Consider the following 9,613-nt stretch of genomic DNA (forward strand, 5'->3'; position numbering starts at 1 on the left):
AGTGTATAATCAGTGTGAATAAAAATACTACGATTATCTAAAAAAAAAAAAAAAAAAACAAAAAAGCAACCATGATTCAGACACAAAGCCTAAAAACTCTGAACTTTAAATCTAAGTAGTAATAGATTGTTTCCTAAAATTAAATATACTTTTAACCTATTACAAGTCTAAAACAAGAACTCAGACAGCAAAACCCTCATAGTTTTCAGAGACATTCAATTGTGGATGAAAACAGCTGTGACATGGCAAGAAGTACTTTTGTTTTCTGGTCCATGATAGTTAAAATTATCTTCCTTTGAGCAAACCAACCAGAGAAGTCAAAAGTATAACTCAGCTTAGTTTCTTCATCAAAGCCTAAAGAAGCCAATCTCAAATCAACACAGGACAGATAAAAGTATTTTAACTCAGAGGTGCACATATCTTCTGTTGCATGAACAGGACATCATCTTCATGTTTTATCTAACTGCTCATAAATAAAATAACTTTTTCTTTCAGCAAATACAACTATGTTTTCTCTGAGCAAATACAACTATATTTTACCATCAGATAGAAAACATAAGGACAAATAAACCCTTGTTCCAATAGACATTTGGATGTAAAATACTCTGTTTCCCTTCAGAGTGCCAAGTTTACCTGTTCTCATGGGTGCTGGCAGCTCACAGTGAATCACATCATGGGAAGCAGCACAGAGAGCAGGGCTCCTAGCCGGGATGGCTCTTAGTCCTCATGTGGTCTCATTTACCCAAATCTGGGGTTACAAGCTGGGAAAAGGGCATCATTGACCAAGCCTTATAAATGCCCTAGAAAGCAGAAATTGGGTGATTTTCATGATTACTTTTGAATTGCCTTTGCATGTGATCAATAAGGGTGTGGTGTTGACAGTCCCAGATCAATCAGTACCTGATTACCATGTGCAGTGCTAAGGGAATGTACAGCTTCATGTAACAATAGGATCTTTATTGATTTACTTTTTTTATCACTTCTGCTGCAATTATAGGTGGTCAGTCTATTTACTTGACATGTTTTCTAGTGAGTTCTAGTTGAATCATCTGGCATTCAATTGGTTTATTCTTACCCAAGGTAATAAAACTGCATAAAGCCTGGTGAAAAACCTCTATTATTTGCATTAACATATATATATATACACATATACATATATATATACATATATACATATACTGAAGCTCCTAGAAACTGGACACATAAAATAACTGCTATTTCAAAATCCAGCCCTTCTGGCAGTACTTCTGTCTGCCAATAAGGACTTTGTGTGTTTTTTAAACAAATCTTCTTTAAAGATCTGAAAATGTGGCAGTCACATCTTGGAGAGAGGTTTATAAAAATACTTATTTCTCACATGGAGGTGTCAGCCCAGGAGAGATCTGGCTGTTAATAAAAGAGTTGCTCTTTGGTGCCCTACCACTCCAGGTTAAAGGTTACTTCTCATACTAGAACCTACACATTAAAATTAGGCAAGTGAATTAAGCTGCTCAGGTTGGAACTGAAATTTTCTACTAATTTTCTCTGACAAGGGATAATAATTGTCAGTGTTTTTAATATAGAGCTGTAATTTACTGAAATTGAAGAGGCAGAACTTCAGTGTCCAGCACAATAGTTCTAGCTAAAGGTAATAGTGGCTTTAGACCTCTGTTTGTTTTCTAGAAAGGTCAGTCTAAATTTAATTCAGTTTTACTCTTTTTTTAAAGAGCATGTGAGAGGTGTTACCCATCATCATAGCAGTGGCTGTGGTTCCTGCTAAATATCCAGGGTAGAAACAGAATTGATATGGACAAGGCTGACAATGCAACACAAGAATTTTGACACTTGTAAATAAAACATTACGTGGGTCAAATCTCTCTAGTTAGCACCAGGATTCCCATTAACTTGCATGGTTTGAGAAGCTGGCTCAATGACCACTGGCTTGAGGACTAAAATTTAAAAGACAGAAGAGATGCAGAGCAAAAGGTTCATAGTTAAAAAAAAAAAAAAAATTTAGATTCTAGGGTGAACTTTGTCTTTTTCCATTAATTTTTCTTTTGTTCTTTTGTTGGACAATGTGCTAATTCCTATGCCCTACATCGTATTTCACAGGTGAATAATGGAACTGCTTTTGTTGGAATTGTTACCTCAGACAACTATTTCAGTGATTTCTGCACTGCCTGGCACTGGAGTCTCAGAGTACTCCGGCCTGAGAGAGAACTGTGACAGATTATCCAGTGCTTCTTTTGGAGTTCCCAGAATTTCAAACCCATATCTGCTGCTTCTGAGAAACTTCATCAGCATCAGTAAAAATGCTGCCTAGTTTTTGTCTGACTACACACCAGAAGAATGAATACTGCAAACCCCAAGTGCTTGTGAAGCATGTAAAAGGTCAATTAAGAAACTGAAATGTAGTCATCATGAGTTTGAGAAAAGCAATTTATGAAATCTGTTACGTTAGCAAATCTACTAAAAATAAAATTGATTTATATTTTATAAAGATCTCTCATTTTTTTAAAGGACACTTTAAAGGCTGAAAAATGGCATATATGAAATTACCAGTTCTTAAAATTACTGATTATATGAGAAATTCCCTGAGAAGTTCTGGAACTATGGTACCACATCAACTTTGTATAATTTTATTTTCTCTCTGGTAAGTATTTTTGTAAAAGTTTCAACACTTTAGCCAGATGTTAATCAGATGTTAACTGGAAACCTGCCTTGCTGCAGGAGGGATGTTATGTCTGTCTTTTTCCATGGCCACTTTTGTCTGTGAAAGTGCAAGATCAAGTTAAGACTTTCAATTTATGAAAAAAGCTGTATTTTAAGAGGTATATTTGCTTTTTCCTAATATAGTAATAATCAAAATTAGTGTCAGAAAGCCATTTTCTTTATTCTGCTGAAATGCAGCAGACCAAGAGAGAGAATTAAATCCCTCTCCCAAGAGATCCTGGTGGAGAATGTAGACAGGACACCTTTATTTTCTCTGCTTGTCCTGCAAAAGCATTCTGCTCTGAGCAGGTGGGGTAGAGCAGAAAATTGCCAGAGGTTCCTTCAAACCAACCAGAGGTTCCTTCCTCAACCATTCTGTGATGCTGAGCAGCAACACTAAATACTTTGGCAAAGTAGACTCTAAGCAAGATGAGAGAAGAAAAAAGTTTCTTGCCCAGTTGCAGGGTGTGACCTCTCTGAGTGAGGAATTTACTTTACACTCTATGAGTCCTAATTTATTTTGATTTTTTTTTTTTCAGGGACATGGTTTTAAAATTGCTGATCCTCAGATCTTTACTATAAATGAGAATTATTTTGGCATGATTACCCTGTTCCTTCAAACTGCACGTTTTATTTTGGGGATTTTTTTCAAACATATCTCATTATCTATGCTAAGCAGTTTATCATATGTTCTAAAGCTTTTGTCTTTATTGCACCTAGCTGACGGTTTTATAATTCAGGAGTAATTGAATTGCAATTATTTTTCATGATGCATGGTGTGGTTTTATATCATGTTGTTGGCAGATATTCTTTATGGTGTTGTTTGGTCTAATGGGAAAATTAGAAGTAGCTCTATCATACAGAAAGATGGCTTTTTTGTGTCATGTTATAGTTTGTAGATGGCACCCAGGATATTTTCTTTTGACATATAGATTTTTAGGTAGAGGCTGAAATGAGATTCTAAAGCAGAGTTCACAGTTGAGACAATATTATCTGTACATCCAAGATGATTTCAACTATTCTCCCATAGTGACAGTTCATTTATATTCAAGTCCATTTTGTAGACTGTGGTTAGTATTCTAAAATACATATATAAGTGCTATGTGGTGGTGGAGTTTCTGCTCTAAATTCATCCCTGATCCAACACATCTGGTTTCAGAGGAGCCAGGAAAAGGTGTCAGCATCTTTTTTAGAAGCAAATCTCCATCAGAGCAGGGGATTGACAGCAGATCTCCCACCTCAGTGAAGAGATTTCCAACCACTGCAATGCCCAGGTAGTCTTTAATCTCTCCTGCTGGAGCTTCACATTGTGTCAAGATTTGTGAGCTGTATGGGAGCTGATTTTCTTAACCTAGAGATTAGGGCTGCTCTTCTGGAATTTGGGAAGAGGCAAATGCAAGGTTTCATGTTAATGAATAGTTAATTATGTCTGCAGAAGAGAAATTCTTCAAGAGACAGGAGAGAGAAAAGCACCCTCTGAGAAAAGTACAGTTTTGGCCCAAGAATGGTAGAAAATGAGAGCTGAATGCTGGACTCAGCAGAGAATCCTTTTACAAAGGGAAAAGTATTCAAAAAAGTATTCAAAGTTTTCAGTTTTATCCACAAAATAATATCTGGAATTTCACAAATTTGCATGGGATGTGTCAATTGTCGGATGAACCCCAGATTGTCTGCCCATAAAAAAATCACACAGATGACCACATAAAAGTTCATGGCAGGAAGTCTCACACAGTTCTCTTTAAACCTTTTCTATTTCCCTTATGTGTTCATACACATTTCTGCCTTGTAAGCTAGTACAGAAAGAAGTGTAACATAATTTTATTTATCCACCTGCAAACTTAAATGTCCACAAGCTGAGAACTGTGTGAGTCACTACAGACCCTGTCTACAGTGCCTTGTGTGGCTTGATTGAGGGAGGAGCTGGCAGAATTTAAAATGTTTCTCTTGTAATGGCCAATATTTTCTCACTAAAACTGATTTTTGATCGAGTTTTTGGTCTTCATGAAGGTGTCAGCTTGGTCAGCAGGTAAAAGTGATGCTTTCAGGTACAATGTCCTTTATTGTCAGCAATTTGCCTAAAATGAGAGAAACTGAAGTTACACTCCTAATCTGGGGATATGTACAGCAGAACTGTTACCAAATTAGCTTGAACTGAAATACACCAGATTAACTTTTCAACTCCATTTACTGTTAAACCTGGCTGATTTGGACCCAAAAAGATGGCAGAAGGTTCACACAATCCTTTCCACTGATGGAACGGGTGAGTACTGGATGTTTTCAGCTGCAGAGGTTTAGGAAGGAAGGGGAGGTTTTCCCATGCCTCAAACAGTGATAACAACACATCACCTAACTTTATAGCTGGCTGCACCTCTGGGCCTTGGCTATTTGATGATGTGAATGCACCTTTTGCTAACTGCATTTGGCTCTTTAAAGACATCCCAAAGCACAGTTGTTGCTGCTTGGATTGCAGTCTATGAGATCTGAATTTGTATTTGGAAGTGCTGTTTCCAATTCCAACTTAAAAATCACACTTACAGCCATCAGTGGCTCTTCCACCTGCTATTCAGACAGAATATTTGTCATGTTCAATACAAGAGATGTCGGCAACATCTGCCCAGGCAGTTTTAAAAGCATGGAAGCAATTTAAGAGAAATAGAACTACAAAAATTATTACCTTTATTTATATTTGATACATCTTTAAGATTCGGAGTTATTGGCTTTTAAACACTGGACTTTAAATTTCAGTTTAAGTGCTGGTGTGTGAATTTCAGGACAGAAATACAATTGTTTACATGGAATACACTGAGTTTAAAAATAATCCTCCTCCATTTTGAGACATACAATATACTACATTTTGAAAAATTCTTTTTTTTTTTAGAGAGGTGCACCTGAATGTGTGCTTCCAAAACAATATAATCAGACCAAATAGCTTTATCAAAGATAGCAATTCAAAGCTTTTGGTGCAAATGCATCACAAATGCTCGCACTTAGAAATTCTCTTTCTAAGGTCGTGTTTACAGACTCTGCCACAATAAAAGAACAAAAATATCTTTGATGATTTAGCAGAGAAAAGGGAGGTACTGAAAAAGAGATGAGAAAGAATGGGATGTGAGAGACTATTGAAAAATAATTGATACTGTTACAGGAAGAGAGCCTAAACTCAAAAAGAAAGAAATGGAATAATAGAGAAATAAATTTGGCATTGGGTGCTCACATTTTACAGTTAGATGCATAAGTGTTTGTACATCAGTAGTTTAGTCACATTCATAATGCACATTGACCTAAACCTACATTTGAGTTTCTCAGCTTTTCTCCTTACTGCTTTCTCCTTGACAGATTTTTGAAGATCTTAGATATGAAATCTCTTAGTGAGACGAACATCAAGTAATTGTATTTGTGGCAGAAGAGATGAAGGTGGAGGAATGCAAACCAAGTTTTGGCTATCTCACTAGGATCTGACAGGAAAAGAAAAACACTGGGACACCCTGATTTCCTCCCCCAGCTGCCCTGGCTGAGCTGGAATGGTGGAAGAGAAGCCTACGTGCCAAGTGATGCACAAGGAGACCACATGGGCTGCAGGGTTTCACAGTGGTACAGACACATCACCAAAATATTTGCCTTTCTCCATGTGTAACAGTGGGCATCCATTTCAGAGAGAAGACCTCAAGTTTTAACAGAAAAAAAAAGTTTTGCAAGTGTTCCAAAGGATGAGGAAGACACCTTTGGTTCCAGTGTCTTCTCACAATTTCAAGTTCCCATTCCATGGAAGACTTTTAATGAGTTTATGTCTCTCAGATTATCACATTGCACTACCTGAAAATAAACATTGAATTCAGATCAGTTCTTACTTATGGATGACAGAGCACACAAATTTGTCTGGCTCCTTCCAAGAGAAAAGAATCATGCTTCCTGCTAAAAAAAAAATGGCAGGGAGATGTTTAATGTGATTGCAACTAACTGTTAAAATCCAGGCAGCTGTCAGGAGAAAAAACAGCAGAGTTGTATTGTCCCACTGCAGAGATGTTACATTTATGAGATAATCTCCAGCACAGAGCTCGTAGCTCATGTTTGTTCACATCCTTCAGAGGAATGTTTTCTAATCATCCAGAGAGGTTTACAGTGTTGTGTTGAGTTAACACCAGTGGAAATCAGGCCAGCAAGCAGGAGATCCATCATGAACAGCTGCACAGCACCTGTGTGTGCTGAGTGGCTGCTGCCCCCGGTTTGGTGAAGAAATCACAATACACATTTTTCACAGTGGAGGATTTTGGCAGTCACACAAGCACACTTTCACGGAGTTGTAAAATCCTGATGGAGCTGTAAAATCCTGAGCAGATCTAAGCTTAAATTTGAAGTTTTAATATTCTTCTTCTCATGGTCCATAGTGTGTTTCACCTCTGGATTTTGCAGGTGGGATAGGCAGAGTTTGCCCTTCTCTGATAAACAAAATGGAATACACCAACCAAGAGTAGGCAGGAGTTCAAGTCTTTGGCATTGAGTAAGGGAAAAAATTAGGTTTCAAAATATGTGCATGAAAATATCCATTAATATATTTGCTGTGATATGCAGTAATGTGTTTAAAATGCATCTTATCAGTGCACCAACTGTTTTCCAAGTCATTTGTGAATTCTCAGTGTGAATGTGTATCCAGAGGCTCAACCTGATAGTCTTGAGGAGCGTCAATTTTCACAGGATGTCTCTAACCAGTCACTTCTGAAAACATTGTCTGCTGCTAATTAAGTCTGGCACGTTTCTGTCAGATAGGCAAGGAATGTTTGCCATGCTAGAAATGGGTCAGTTGTGGTACAGAGAAACTGTGGCTCCCCTGCAAATTAACAGCAGGGCCAAATATAGAAATGAAGAATCCTAAAAAGGATCAGAGGAAAAACTAAGATCCTAAATAATGACCCTAGTTACATAAGGTTGAATCAAAGCCACTCCAAATTTTACATGGGAGATGGAAAAAAAAGAATATTCAAAATATTCTTCAAAATTCAAAAGAATTTTCAAAATATCCAACACTGTGACAATCCGACCATGGGCTTTACATGTGGGGCACACCATTTAAAGCCCTTCTGTCACGATACTAAACATTTTGTTGATATTTGTCTTGCTGGGAGAACAATCCACAGAACCCACAGAAATGTTCTAGATATTCTAGATTTAATATTTATTTTAGATTTTCTAGGTATAGTATTTCAGATAGTCTCTAAATTGCTCTGCCTTGCAAAGAGGCAGTTAATTTAAGTGAATCTGATTTTTTGAAACTGGACATTAAAATAAACTTTACCCAGCTGCAATCCTTTATTGGAAACCCTTGGCAAGAATTGTTTTTCACTGCTTATTTGAAAGCAGAAAACAAATACTGTACCCCAAGTATTTCAAGTTATTTGGCAATTTTTTTTACCATGGCCCAGACTTCAGTTCTACTGTGTAACATGGTGACAATATGACTGCTGATAAAAAACATAAAATGGTCTTAATTCTGCACATGAGTTGGACGCTAAGAAATCCTTCTGTCCTCATTGGTAAGGCTGCTGATGCTGCTGCCACAAACCTGGTGTTTTCCTGTCTTGGCGAAATGTTTTTGCCACACTCTTCGTTGTTAATGGTATTTAATGCAGACTATAATGTGCTACCATCATCCCTGGCCACAGAAAAATGTAGTTTGTACCTGGAATTGCTCACAATCCCTCTGATTTAGACTTTATCTACACTCAAGATCTCTCCCAGCATAACATTTTAGTAGCTTTTTTTTTTTCTTTTGGCTGTAACTGTAACATCAATAAAAAGCTTCAGTGTGCAATACAGTACAAAATCACCCTGCTCCCCTTGCTGTATAGGGACAAGTACATGACAGAATGATGTTTTACAGGGCTCTAACAACAGCCAATGGCTTGTAGCACTTTAATTACAGCGGTATATTTAAAGTGGCACAATTTTGGAGTGCAGACAAAGCCTTATTTACCACTTGAGGTATAACAGCTGCATAAAAAATTATACTCCACAGATAAATCACCCCGTGATGGTGGCAAAATACTGCATTTAGCATCTCTCTGTGCCAGTAGGAGCCTCAGCAAAGCCTCAGACACCTGCTAATGGAAAATAGAGAGGTTGCTTATTTTTATTACCTTCAAAGTTTTTTGTGATACTAAGCTTTGGATGTATCAGAAATTATTGATTTTATTTCCCCTTTGGAAATTCAAACTTTGCTGAAAAAGAAAGAAAAAACTCTTAATGATTTCCTGGTTTTGTTTTTTTTTTTTTTTCTAACGAGCTGTGATACTGAGCTTTTGTATTCCCCAACCCAACTCTGTGCTGACCATATCTCAGGAGACATTGATGTGGGGAAGAAAATTGAGCTGCATTGTCCTCACTCAGTGGGAATTTTTTGCCACAGAGGCACAGAATACTTGTCACCTGGCCACTTCTCCCTGAGTGTCAGGTAGGTGCCTCAAGCAGTCAAGCTCCCAAAGTTGATACAAAGTTCCCAAGGGTGTGATAGTGTTTATCATCTGGGAACAGCTGGAGTATGAAAAGATATCTTAATTTTCCTGTTTTTTTAATCCTTTTTCAAAAATTCAAAGGGGATTTTGGGGTTTCCTGGAGATTCATTTTCTTTTATCTACCATCTGTCCCAGCAGTTCGTTACTTAAACAGATAAAGCTTAAAAAAAGTACTGCCCAAGAATGGTTTTTGTTGTTTTTTGAAAGCAGTTTAGACTCTATTCTGTTTTTCACTAAGAAAAGTGAGCTGAAATCACGTGACATATTGGAAAGCACAGCTATACTTCCTCCTTTTTTAACTCCTTGTGTCTTCAGGCTACTCAGTAGCTTTTTATAAGCGTATAGCTTGCACTTAGAAAGAGAAATAAGGGGATCAAATTAATATTTCTACTAATTATGGCAGTTCCGCAGGGGAG

This window comes from Geospiza fortis, unplaced genomic scaffold (genome assembly GCF_000277835.1).
Source record: "Geospiza fortis unplaced genomic scaffold, GeoFor_1.0 scaffold13, whole genome shotgun sequence".
NCBI classification, from domain to species: domain Eukaryota; kingdom Metazoa; phylum Chordata; class Aves; order Passeriformes; family Thraupidae; genus Geospiza; species Geospiza fortis.